The following is a 10,589-nucleotide window of genomic DNA, read 5'->3' as shown; positions in this document are numbered from 1 at the left end:
CTATTTACACACAACTAAGGTGGATTAACCACTGAATACCAGACTAAGAGGATTTTGCTAAACAGCAATTTCTCCCATTAAAACCGTAAGGAATGAATCAGTGTGCTATGCTTATGAATAAGAGCATGACACAAAGTTGATTTAATATGTTTATGTTCAAATAAGTATGAATTTTTACCCGATACTATGGGTGGTGATGTTAGTTAGCATATTCTTCTTACACAATATCTTTCTTACAGAATATCCTCGTAAAAAAGAATATGTTCATGTTTATATCGCTGCTCAGTTTCAGTAACATTTATACCAACGGTACTACTGTCCTGGAAGCTTATTTAGGAAATCTGAAGTTGAGATTAAATTAAGTTATAAATAATCCAAAATCAAGCTTCACCCCTAGAGTCCTGAATTGGGTATCTGTGGAATACCCACAAAGTGTTTAAGTGTTGGGGCAGAAAGACTAAAGATCCCTGACCATGCTGGAGTTCCAAGAGGTACCCTGCTTTAGTACCCAGGCTGATTGCGGTATTTCATTTAGAGCAAAATGAACACCTCTTGAACACACAAAACAAATTGAAAGTGTGATCTGTATGATCTAAACCATAATGCCTCAATATGATAAAAATGTATATAAAGAATAGGTACATTTCCTACAAGCCAGCCGACAAACTAATCAACTCACAGGAACCCTCAAATTAGTGGTAGCAATTTTGCCCCAAGAAGACTGAACCAATTTCTAAATTAAAGGTTTACATTACATTTAACACTGAAATACAGTAAAAAATATAGATTGTAAGTTGTCACACGTGATTCTTATAACAAATGCGGTACTATGTAACGCTACGAGGCAGATTTATTGTCTATACTGTCAAATTCAACTAGGGAATTATCCAAACTCGATTACATTTTTTTTAAAAAAATTGGAAATTTAGAGATATCAAACTCTGGCCCTTTAAGAATTCAAATTCGACTATTAGTCACCTAAAACCTGCCGAATTACTGTTAAAGTCAATGGAAGAGGTCCAGGGTCAATTTGGAGATGTTTGCAGCCTTTTCGGAGAAAAAAAACTCTAATTGAGTTTAATCAAATTCGATTATTGTTTTTAAATCGTTTAAATTTATCCCAGTTTTATTAATTCGATTTTTTAGAAATCAATTTCGACTACTCGAATTTCTAATTTATGGGAGTTTATGGGAGTTTTGAAAAACTCACATGAATTCAATATTCCACCCTTGATAAATGTGCCTCCCGTGTTTTTATGTATATGTATCTTTGTAATTCTATATATTGATTTGTTGCAGGGATTGCCCCCAATGTCTTATATAGATACATACAGTACACACAGTTGATATGTACATATTTTTTGATTATCACCTAACACGTATCTCAAACTGTTTGTGTTGATACCATATGAATTTCTTTCTGACTCACAGTTTGGCAGGCTGTTAGCCAAACTCTTATTCCACTGCTGCACAATTTAACTGTAGATACAGTAAAGATAAAAAAGAAAAAGAAAAAAAGACATTAGGCCATCAAGTTCAACCTATGTGAAAACCTTGCTATCCATAATGATTCAGAGAAGGTTAAAAAAAAAAACAGTCAGGAACCATCCCCAATTTGCTTCACAGAGGTAAAACCAATACCTGGATCAACTTGTATTAACCCTTTGCCTGCCAACGATACATGTGCCACATTTTATGCAAAGTAACAGGTTTAAAGTGACACTATGGGGGAAAAGGCATTGCCTAGCAACACACTTTTCCTAAACCATCCTTAACCTGGGAATCCACCGGCAGGGAAAGAGATGTGTTAATTTCAGCATACTTGTATTTTCTCTCTTGCAAAAAAGGCAACCAACTCTATCTTTACTCTATCTAATGAATCTGCCGTACAACCACTTCAAGGAGAGAAGCTTCACAGCTCTCACCTTAATAAGAAGGAAAAAACCTATACACACCTTGAGACATTTCTACTTGTTAATAGGGGATTCAAAACTGCTCTACATATTCTAAAGGGATTGTTTTTGATCACTAGATATTATGCTAGTTCAGAATTTCCCCACAAACTCCATAGACTTTTAAAGTTATTCAAAGTTGTAAAACAGTGCCTGGGCAAGACATTGTGAAATAATTCACATTCATTTATATGGTATTGTATTTCACTTTCTTTCAATGTGAATTGGATACAAATATCACAAGAAGAATGTGTATCACAAATATATTATGTAGAACACTACAAAGTCAAGGTGTGCCATTAAAATACAAGTTATTTCAGCAAAAGAAAGGTAAATTAACAAAATCCTCCTTAACAGTTAACTTTTAGTATGTCCAATTCTTAAAAAAAACTTTTCAATTGGACTACATTATTTATTTATAGCTTTTGAATGATTTGCCTTTTTCTAATGATTTTTCCAGCTTTCAAAACGGGGGGTTACTGTCCTCATCTAAAAACAAATGCTCTGTAAGGCTACAAATGTATTTCTACCGTTACTTTTTATTACTCCCGTTTCTAATCAGGACCTCTCCTATTCCAGTCTCTTCACCAAATGAATGCATGGTTGTTAGGGTAATTGGACCATAGCAACCAGATAGCCAAAACTGCAAACTGGAGAGCAAATTGTCTAAGAACATCACTATCTGCATCATACTAAAAGTTAACTCTACGAAGGTAAACAATCCCTTTAAGCAGCAGAAACTCCAGAAGTTTTGAGACCTTATTTCCTATTACCATTTAGGTGTGGAAATGAATTTGTTTCAGAATATTGTAGCCTGAACCACTGTCACAAAAAAGTTTATATCAAAAACGATATAAGTCCCAAGGCCTCTTCAAGTAAAAATATTAATTTATTGTTATTCATATTAAAACAGTAGCTAGTACATACTACCCCACATACCCCGCGTTTCGCACCCTCCGGCGCTTAGTCATAGGATACACCTATGACTAAGCGCCGGAGGGTGCAAAACGCGTAAGGTGGGGTATGTGGGGTAGTATGTACTAGCTACTGTTTTAATATGAATAACAATAAATTAATATTTTTTACTTGAAGAGGCCTTGGGACTTATATCGTTTTTGATATAAACTTTTTTGTAGTTGAATGCCTTTCTGAACTGGGGCGAGTCCCTTGGGCCTGGCTGATTAACTATATGGACTCCCGATTTTGAATTGAAATATCTGAACCACTGTCACCCTAATCAAGACTTGGGGTTAATAGAAATCTGTGGGACAGTTTACAACACTCAATCATCCACCAGATACTCCAACATTCGGCATTACAAACAACAAGAGAGTTATAGGCCTTCGAGATATGGTTAGACAAATATCACTGAACTACAGACAAATATCATTGATCTACAACTCCCATGATTAAGCCTCGAAAGCTAATGCTGGCTGCTGTACCTAGTAAAAAGCCAATCCCGTGCATATAACTCTCTCACAGATAGTTTCCATTAGATAAATGCCCATTTCTCCTGTTCAAGATGGCACACCCCCTTCACAAAGCTGCCACCCAGAATGACAGCTGCTAAGGAACAGAATATGTTTCTCAAAATGAACAGAAACTTCACGTAACAGTACAAATTGTTACTAAATATAGAATTACATAACATGCTAATGATGGAAATCCTTTAACATTAAGCTACTAATAGCGTCACACCTATTTAAAGACACCAGCTGCATGAAATTACTGTTGATACACGCAGGGCATTTCCTTGACTCTACACAACCAGTTGTTGGCAACAAACTGTAGGAAAAACTGCATTACCTTAGAGAACCTGCAGCTCTACAAAGCAAAAGCAGTTATGTGTTAATTGGTTCAAAGGGAATATGCTATACACATGAAGCCTTTTTTTTCTGTGAAAGGGGTTGTTCACTGTTAAATTAACATTTAGTAAGACGAAAAGAGTAATATTCTATGACATTTTGCAATTGGTTTTAATTTTTTTATTATTTGTGGCTTTTGAAGTTATTTCGATTTTTATTCAGTGGCTGTCTAGTTTACAATTGCAGCAATCTGATTGCTAACATGCAAATTACGCTAACAACCATGCATTGCTGCAATATGAATAGGGCCGGAATAGAAAGAGGGATAATAAAAAGTAGCAGTAACAATACATTTGTAGCCTTACAGCGCATTTATTATTTAGGTGGGTCAGTGACTCCATTTGAAAGCTAGAAAGAGTCAGAAGAAAAAGGCAAATAATTTCAAAATGAAAAAACTATAAAAAAAATAAAATAATGAAGACCAATTGAAAAGTTGCTTAGAATTGGCCTTTCAATAACATGCTAAAGTTAACTTACAGGTGAACCACCCCTTTGATGCAAAACGGCAATGATAAAATCAATTATTTTACAAAATGAAATGCTTAAAGCAAATTAGTGTCATAATCATCTATCTTTATTGCATAAACTAACTTTGTGATGGCTGAAATTGTACTACAGGTATGGGACCTATTATCCAGAATGCTTGGGACCTGGGGCTTTCCGGATAATGGGTCTTTCCGTAATTTGGATCTCCATGTAAACATTAAATACACCCAATAAGCTGGTTTGCTTCAATAAGGATTGAGTATATCTTAGTTGGGATCAAGTACAAGGTATTGTTTTATTATTACAGAGAAAAAGGAAATAATTTAGTAAAATTTGGATTATTTGATTATAATGTAGTCTATGGGAGACGGCCTTTCCGTAATTTGGAACTTTCTGGATAACGGTTTTCCGGATAATGGATCCCATACCTGTACTTACTAAATACACACGGAAAACAATACTTCAATAAAATAAAGAGTGAGGAATCAGTGTCTTTGTTTTCTTATACTAGGGGTGTACAGAAACATTGCATGTCACTCAGCAACACATATTTAAAGATGTACAGGGAAACCTCAGCTAGGTTTTCCTGCATTTTACACTGTTTTTGTGGTCCCAACAATAAATATTGTACAATATAATGCACAATATAATTGCATTTCCATGATTTTACATATTACAACATTTGACACAATGTTGAAAAAACTTGTGGAGTGAAGGTGCAACTGTAGAACATACTCCTCCTAGCTATTGCAAATTTTAAGCAGTCCCTCAGTAAGCTATAGATGAAGGAAAGGGTTGCTTAAAACAGGAATATATTGCTAAAGCACATTTTGGAAGGTTGTGCCCTATGCCCCATTTTTAAAGAATCCTTTATCATGCACTGGTACAGAGACAAGCTAACTTTTAAAGGAGAAACAAACCCTTTATTAAAACAATAACCCTACCCTACATAGACCCCACAGCCTAGCTGTTACCCCAGGCAAATGCCCCTAACTTTTTACTTACCCCCTTGGTGCAGATTCAGGGATCAGAGTTCACGACAGCCATCTTCCAGGTCTTCGTGTCTTCTTCTGACACTTCTGCAATTTCTGTAAATTTTGGCGCACAGTTGTCGCAAGCTGGGAAATTGCTCCAACTGCGCATGCGCCACTACGCCAGTCTCATTGTCAGAATACTGAAGACCCGAAAGATGGCTGCCGTAAACTCTATGCCTGAATCTGCACCGAGGGGTAAGTAAAAGTTAGGGGTATTTGCCCAGGGTAGCAGCTGGGGGGGGGGGAGGTGGGAGATAATTATTTACTACAAACCAACCAACCATTTTTATTTCAGTTAAGTATATTTGGGTTACCCCAGCCAGTGGAGATGGCATGCCTCTGGAAAAGCCTCCCACTAGCATCTAGTGATACAAAACAAGATTTTATAAATTACAATTATTTATAAACTTAGGATGCATCTGTAGTATAACATCAGAAATGTATATTCCATTAGAAATCCAATTCTTTAAAAAGTGGACATGGGCTATAAAAAGTTCAGAGAAATGCTTTATGTGCTTCATATTTTTCCCTAATCCCCCAGGTCCCCCTTTTTATTTGATAAAATTGGGGAGCCATAGTCTGTGTTCCATCAGTCCTCTCTGTCTCTTTAATTTTATTTACCTTCTTTTTCTTTTCCAGCATCCACTTTCCAGTAAACCCTTCCCCATCTTGTGTTACAAACATGATTTCATTCTTATTATAAAGCAACATCAGACATAAATAATTGGCGACCATAAACCCACCAGCACTGTTTCAGTGAACTGCCAGGTGACTTCCAGCAAAAAACCTATGAAAATGGATAATAAAAGTTAGAGAATAAAACTAAATGTATCATTTACTAATACCATTTCGAGTTCCTTCACAATTGAATTCTTCGGATATATATAATAAACCACCTGTGATTTCCAGCTTTTGTTGAGTTATTTGATTGATTTACATGGTATATTTAGATATGGTCTTCTTTCAACTATATATATATATATTATATTATATATATATATATATATATATATATATTATATTATATATATAATATTATATATATATATATATATATATATATATAGTCAGCAAGAACGGTCCACACTCTCAGGTCTTATGTAGAAAGTAAAAAAGTTTTATTGTTACATACGAGACTAACGTATCGGCCTCCTCCGAGCCTTTCTCAAAGTGTTTGATTGTTTGTAAAAATGCCATAAATACCCAAACAAGGCAGGAAAGAACAGAGACTGACAGTCTTTATGATAGTTTTAAAGGGGCTGTTCGCCTTTTAAATTAACTTTCAGCATGACCTAGACATCAAATATGAGACCAATTGCGTGCAACTCTTTTTCTTGCCTATGATGGCTTATTTAAGAAAAACGCGTAAAATATTTCCATGTGCATGTTTTTTCAGAAAAAAGGTCACACCAGTGACAATTGTATAGTTCCAACACACATATCTATCTATCTATCTATCTATCTATCTATCTATTCCACAAAATAGCCAGCCACTCTCGAAAATATATTTCAGCTTGCCTGGGTGCAGTATCCAAAATTACAATATGTAGTCAGCAAGAACGGTCCACACTCTCAGGTCTTATGTAGAAAAGTAAAAAAGTTTTATTGTTACATACGAGACTAACGTATCGGCCTCCTCCGAGGCCTTTCTCAAAGTGTTGATTGTTTGTAAAAATGCCCATAAATACCCAAACAAGGCAGGAAAGAACAGAGACTGACGTGTTAACAACATCACTAAAACGCGACTCACATTTGCATATCAATCATTAAACATCTCAATATGAGATATTTATATTATTGAGATGTTTAATGATTTGATATGCAAATGTGCGTTTTATTGATTTTTGTTAACACGTCAGTCTCTATGTGTTCTTTCCCGCTGAGAAAAACATGTACATGGAAATATTTTGATGCGTTTTCTTAAATAATCCATCATAGGCAAAAAAAGAGTTGCACGCAATTGTCTCCATATTGATGTCTAGGTCATGCTTAAAGTCAATTTAAAAGGCGAACAGCCCCTTTAACTATCATAAAAAAACACTCAAACACTAAAAAGTAATAATCTCATACCCTTCCAGCTTGATCCAAAGCAAAAACACTTGCAGGCTGGCCACCATTCTCTTTAAGATGCTCAGGAGCTGCCTTATGTTCCAAAAAGCCCCCTGAAACAAGAACTTTCTTCAGGTTTAGCTGTCTGCAAGACAAAATATATAAGACACAGTTTGGGTCATGTAACAATCTAAACAACTTTTCATGTAGAAAAATATATATAAAATAGGCAAGAATGTCTTACTTTGATGCAAGCTTTTTTGCATGATACTCGGACAGAAGGTAAATATCTCCCCTTTCACTGACACAAACTGTAGCGCCATCCCTTGCTGACACAAGAGTTATGTTTATATCTTTATGATGATAGTGGCGGATACTTGGCCGAGGACAACTTACAAATTTTTCTCCATTAGGATCTTGCAAGTATCCTGCAAAGCAAGAAATTAAAAATCTCAGCATGAGCACCAAAGTTCACTGTTTAATAAAATAAATGCATACGGTATGTATGACAGAGATATTAGTTAGTTAGGTTGGGGGAAAGAAAAGGTATTTTTTAATACCTACTTTATACACTTTACATTTACTTTAAATGTCCATTTAAACATGTTATTCATCTTGAATAATATTGGAAGTTTTGGGGGTTATTAACTAAAATCCGAATATATATCATAATTTAAATAAAAAAAGCTTGTCCAAACTCCCATCCTCAATTTTGCCTTATTTATGAATAAAATAACTGGAATAAAACAAATCGGTAAAAAACAAAATAAAATCGCACAAAACCCTGAATGATAGGATTATTTTTCTGACTTTTTTCTCAGAATCACTTATTTCTCCGTGTTTTTTCCCCAAAACCCTGAATTTATCGGATTACCCAGAGCAAAGCCATCTTCCAATTGGGATATGGACATTTCCCATCAACTTATACAGGACATCAACAGGTCTGAGATAGCAGATTTTCAGATTCTGTCTTTTTACAGCATAGGGGTAAAATAAATCTTGAAAAAGTTGCGTTTTTGCCCCAGAAAGCCCGACCAGATAAATTTGAGGTTTAGTAAATAACCCCATTAACGTTGTGGGGGTATTTAGGGAGCCAAATCTGTTACACTAGCCTAAACCAGGACTGTTGTCTTGGAGACTAGCAGACTCAAGATGACCCTACCAAATGATTTTTTATGGCCTCCAGGTTCAAACAAATATGAAAAACAGTTGCATCACTTGGAAATAGCAGGACAGCAGTAGTCTAATAAATGCAAAGACCTTAAGAGCGCAGTCACAAAATGAACTGTTCTTTTGAAACTTGGGTTGCTTTATAAACAGAACAGTGTTTTATATTTAAACAGTTAATTAAAGCAAAATGTAGCGCATATCAAATACCAAATCGATTTTAACATTGTGACATAGTATAAAAACCTGTAAAATAACATATTTACCGTATATACTCGCGTATAAGCCGAGTTTTTCAGCACCCAAAACAAGCTGAAAAACGCTGCCTCGGCTTATACGCGGGTCAGTTAAAAAAACGCGATTCTGACACGTTCCTATAAAAATCATAGGAACGTGTCAGTATGAAGAAATGCTGCACATAAAATATTTCCTGCAAAGGCCCCCCCCGCAAATCCACCCCCAGCCCTGCGCACCTTTCTCAGCCGAATCGGTTCCTGCACTGACTGATCTTCCGGGTTGCTTCACTGACGCAGGGCTGGGGGCGGAGCGATCCATATCCCAATTGGAAGATAGCTTTGCTCTGGGTAATCCGATAAATTCAGGGTTTTGGGGCAAAAACACGGAGAAATAAGTGATTCTGAGAAAAAAGTCAGAAAAATATATCAGGAAATATTTTATGTGCAGCATTTTCTTCATACTGACACGCCCCCAGCCCTGCGTCAGTGAAGCAACCTGGAAGATCAGTCAGTGCAGGAACCGATTCGGCTGAGAAAGGTGCGCAGGGCTGGGGGCGGATTTGCGGGGGGGGGACCTTTGCAGGAAATATTTTATGTGCAGCATTTTCTTCATACTGACACGTTCCTATGATTTTTATAGGAACGTGTCAGAATCGCTTTAAGCATACTTAAGGGAGCCGGCAGTGGAGTCCCTTACCTGTACCTCACTAACATGGAGATCTCTGTACAGGACCTGCAGGTGAGGAGGGGGAGGGGAGTCACGTGACTCTGAGAGCTGTCACTGAAGTGTTGTTTCAGTGAGCACAGCACACAGAAGTGAGACACAGAGAGTCTTTAGCTTTATTTCTCACCCTAGGCTTATACGCGAGTCAATAAGTTTTCCCAGTTTTTGTAGGTAAAATTAGGTACCTCGGCTTATACACGGGTCGGCCTTATACACGAGTATATACCGGTACCTAACTGGCCACCATTCAATCCCACTGTATAAACAGCATCTTTAGTCCACAGAACTGTGTGAAACCTTCCAGCAGCAACCCCTAACACAGTCTTTCCCTTCATGGTTTTGGCCTGAATCTGCAATTAAATTAATAATACTTTAATAATCACTTGGAAGTAATCCAGACAGCAAGACACTTTAGTAGTCCCAATATTCAAACTGACTCATTCAGTTTAACGTATCACTGTAATGGAATAGTTTCATAATAATGATAATCATAATAAATCAATCCTAAAAGTAGCTTAGCAATAAAAATGAAAACCATTTCCTAAATGTAATCTTTTTTTTTTCTTTTAAGTTTATAGCCTGCCACACTCTTCTCTTGTACGAAAAACATAACTGGTCTTAAATGGTAACTTTTATAAAAGTATTTATTATTTAAAGTTATTTTAAGTTATAACTGTAACTCTTCATTTATTGTTTCCCTGGTCTCTCTCCCAGGCAGTGATATAGGAAGGGTTAACTATAGCAATGTGGAGCAGTACATATAAAATGAAATATTTGGTCATGATATTCTTATAATTTTGAACAGGTTATCTTTCCTTTCCTATAAGTGTCATTGGCATTTTGCTACACTATACACATATAAATAGAATTATGTACTCTTTGTAACACAAATTTCACTGAGTCATGTGACAAGAGATTATTGAGCACTGTTTATAGGCAATGGAATCTGAAGTTAAGGCAATGTGCGCACCATGAGGCATATAAACATTTATGAATAGCTTCCGCTTTAAGAATGTTCTCATTGCATTTATTGCAGTCGGTGAGTGACTTCTGTAGACCTCACTCACTGGAAATGA

At 36.2% G+C, this 10,589-nt stretch overlaps 1 long non-coding RNA gene across 1 annotated transcript; it reads right to left on the bottom strand.

Moving 5' to 3' along the window:
* Positions 1-6,037: 6,037 nt before the first annotated feature.
* LOC121393722 lies at positions 6,038-7,705 on the bottom strand. The gene is made up of 3 exons (XR_005961297.1): positions 7,631-7,705; positions 7,408-7,531; positions 6,038-6,124 (listed from the first exon to the last, which is right to left on the bottom strand). It is a non-coding gene; the product is annotated as an uncharacterized LOC121393722 (long non-coding RNA).
* Positions 7,706-10,589: the final 2,884 nt, after the last annotated feature.

The sequence above is a fragment of the Xenopus laevis genome, chromosome 5L (assembly GCF_017654675.1).
Source record: "Xenopus laevis strain J_2021 chromosome 5L, Xenopus_laevis_v10.1, whole genome shotgun sequence".
Classification (NCBI taxonomy): domain Eukaryota; kingdom Metazoa; phylum Chordata; class Amphibia; order Anura; family Pipidae; genus Xenopus; species Xenopus laevis.
This window is presented reverse-complemented; position numbering and strand designations above follow the sequence as displayed.